This window comes from Aegilops tauschii, chromosome 5 (genome assembly GCF_002575655.3).
Source record: "Aegilops tauschii subsp. strangulata cultivar AL8/78 chromosome 5, Aet v6.0, whole genome shotgun sequence".
In the NCBI taxonomy this organism is placed as follows: domain Eukaryota; kingdom Viridiplantae; phylum Streptophyta; class Magnoliopsida; order Poales; family Poaceae; genus Aegilops; species Aegilops tauschii.
Window position 1 is genome coordinate 582,917,822 of NC_053039.3, and position 3,627 is coordinate 582,921,448.

A 3,627-nucleotide genomic window follows, 5' to 3' on the forward strand; every position below is an offset into this window, starting at 1 on the left:
CACAGCCGTTGAGCCTCACCTGGCTACCAATTTCTGTGACGGTTCGGTAATTTTCATGATGTGTCTACTAGAGTCACGAATATTAACGAATGTGTGCCGTTCTTTATTTCGTCATGTAATGTCTAGCAGTGGGGCCTACCACAACCGCGTCACGAGTTATTGAGGGGTAGGACCCACGTGACGGTGTTTGTAATGGGACTCGCCCGAGTTTCTTCATATGTTTTTGAACACTTAACTTATTTTATTTTGTCTAATGGAAGTAAATAGTGGTGGGGACGAAAGTTATTTTGTGTTTTCGTGAACTGGTGCCCATGGCGTTATAGTTGTTTCGTTCTATCTCAAGAAAATGGAAATAAGAGTGGATGAATTTTTTTGGTATGGATGTTCCTGAGATGATGCATATGGCTCATTTTTTTCGTTTTAGCTCAAAATTTCAAATTTGATGAATTTCAGGCCATTTATCTGATATATTTCAGCATTGGCCTATATACGTGTCATACAAATGTCTCTATAAGTTCACATCTTTGAGTACAGACTCTTCTAACATTACTATTTGAAAACAATCAGTCCTTGTTGCCACTTTGAAGTACTTATTTTGTTTTTTTATTTTCATAATTATAAGGTCGCTATGTACAACTTTGCACATATATTTAGGTAGAGTTCTTCCAAAAAAAATTGCATGGAACAAACCACATCATAATGTTTTTGTACGAGTTACACCACTGTTTAAATCATTTGCCATCTCATTTACATACTGCTGTATTTAACTCGAAAATAAACCATTCCCTTTCCACTAAAAAACACTTTTCGCTCCACTTTTCTAAATTTTTGCCGCATCCAATTAATTACGCCCTTATTTTTTCAGCTGCGCGGAACCAACTCCCTCCAATTTCTATCCCCATCTCCACCCCCTCTACCCCACGACTGCATCCAGCGGCGAGATTTGAGGATCACGCCGCCCGGCGCACCCTGCAGCACCAGCCGCGTAATCCTTCTCCAATGACGGCTGCTCGCCCGCCCTCCCATCAAGCCCCGGCCGCCGCGCTCGCTCTCCACAAGGAACGGCCGCCACGCCTCGCCGGCCAAGATCGGATCCGCCAACCCGCGACATCGAAGTCACCAGCCTCTACAGGCAACATCATAGCCGCTCGCCTCATCCTCACCATCGCCCACTCCAGCGCCTTCCCCAGCTTCCTTTCCCACCTTGTGCTTTACCAAGATCTGGACGTTTCCTCACCACCCCTCCATCACCCACTACTTGAGATTAGATGCTGATTTAGAAGTTTGGTTTCGTCCAGTGACCAACAAGATGGCGGCGGCTGGAGACAACAGGTTTGGAAGAGGCAACCCGATGATGCAGTGAGGCTAGGGGATGGGTGAGAAACTCTGCAAGGAACCCCGCTGCAATACCATTAGATCTGGTCCCCTTCCAACTATTCGAGGGTATATTTCGCTGCTTCCTTATTTCTTCCATAATTTCTGGATGTAAGATTTGTGATCTGTAATTTGATTGTTCTAACCACCTATGTAAGATCTCCTTTTCCTAGTTGCAGTTCATCTAGATAAGGAGTAAGATCAATGCCCTTTGCTCTTCTCAAAGGTATGGTTTATACGTATATGTTCCTCCCTGTCTCTAAATTTCTAAAATGAATAATTTCAACTCATGTTTCCCCTTTAAGCTGCAAGATCATGCAGTCTCCAGAACATTTAATGTGTGACTAGACTCTACGTTCAGAGTATTAACATTTAACAACGAAACTGTACTAGGAATTGCCTTTTATTAGTAGTTATGGACAATAAATTAATATTCTGTGATAAAAGTTAGCAAGCTAAAGATATGTTGAGGGCTCCTATCATGGGCTAATACTGCTCGGTGAAAGAGAAGATGATTTTGGTATTCTGTAATATTTTTTCTCCATGTGAACACTTGTCAGTAAATTTTTTGTCTTCTCTGTTTTATTCCGTAAACGTAGGTGCATTAGTCGACGCTTACTGTAGGTAGAAGATTGGGTTTGCAATATTAAGATAATCTTATCGGCCTTGCTATGTTGGTACAGTCTGAAGCTTGTTCTTTTTACTACTTGCTTCTCCACTTTCTATTTGCATACAATGCAATACTGGATAATTCCTTACCTGGTTGTGTACGCCTAACATTTAAGCTCATCGTGTACTTCCTTAATTCCTTTGTCCATAACTTAAATTTTTATTTCTTAAATTTAGATTGAGGAAGCATCGTACAACAGCAGTGCGAGTACACAATTAGCTGTAGCTGCAGAAGAAGATGTGTAAGCACACAACCGATTCAAATAGTGTAGTTTACAGTACTAGTTCTAGTTTCTTATGGCACTTAGTTGTACATATGGTGATGATCTACCGAATTCATAGCATGTTTGAATCAATTCAGAGATGAGAAAACACACAGTTAATAAGAATAAGGTTGCCTACTATGGTTGGGTGATGACCTTTGGATATTGCATCGTTTTGAGATTGTTCAATATATTGAATGGATGCCACTCCTTACTAAAGAAACATTTTTGTGTTTTGCTCTGTGATTTTGTAGTACATTACTGATCTTTTTTTTTTGTGATGTGCTGATCTAAACTTCTGTAGTAACCAAAGCGTCAAACAACTATACTTATGCAACTAACTATGAAATATCTTCAGTAGATCACTATAGTGCATTACCATCTGCTGCCCTAGTGCCCTCACTAGTCATTCAGATGCTACTTAAACTATAAGTGGCACACTAGTTAAAAGTGCAGCAGTGATCTATGTAAAATATTTTGACTGACAATGTTTTATACAAGTTTGTGTCTTCTTGTTCCGCTAACCTAACTTAATGTTTTATTGACCCATCCACATACCCGCAAATCTTGTTATAATATACTTAGATTCATAATTCGATAGATTGTAAGTTTCTTAGTGGTACTCTTATACCTTGTTATCTATATGTTTTCATCTCATTAAGGTGCAACATGTTGTTATGTTTCATCAATTTATAGGCACCAGGAGGATTTAGCCGCGAGACATGAAGCACAAGATAGAGAATTTGAAGAGATGCAAAGAAGAGCCAACAAGAGAAGAATAAGCCTGGCAAAAGAAACAACATGAGATGGATAACCTGATTGGATTTCTTTTTAGGGCTCAAGCAACTCAGCAAGCAAATCAGTCCAACCTGATGGTGCATGAAGGCCATCATTTTGTGAAAGAAAGATAGTTATTTAATCATAGATTGCAATCATCAGGACAACGTAAGTGGTCTTTTAGTTATGTAAATATTACTTTTCGTCTTATTTATTCTCGTGTCAAACTTGAGTCTGTGATATTTTTTATTGTCATTTTGTATTTAGAAGATGATTTGGCTGACAGATGGAATAAATAATACTATGATTTGTCTTTAATTCCAACTTATAATGCAATTTGGCTCTTAACTTATTTGTATAGTGTGATGTGATGTGAATTAAATACTTTGTGATATGCATTTGCAATATAGTGGATTCGATAATTCATTGCAAATTATTTGAAATTTAATGATGTCGTCTTCATCAATAATGAAAGTAGTGATGCTAGTAGTGGGAATATATTTGCGGGTGTTGATGCGCTGTCACTGAATATGTTATAATATGG

General features: G+C 38.8%; 1 long non-coding RNA gene across 1 annotated transcript; it reads left to right on the forward strand.

Moving 5' to 3' along the window:
- Nucleotides 1-939: 939 nt before the first annotated feature.
- Nucleotides 940-3,407, forward strand: LOC109736657 (uncharacterized). Its single transcript, XR_012183815.1, has 4 exons — nucleotides 940-1,443; nucleotides 1,554-1,600; nucleotides 2,221-2,285; nucleotides 3,003-3,407. It is a non-coding gene; the product is annotated as an uncharacterized lncRNA (long non-coding RNA).
- Nucleotides 3,408-3,627: the final 220 nt, after the last annotated feature.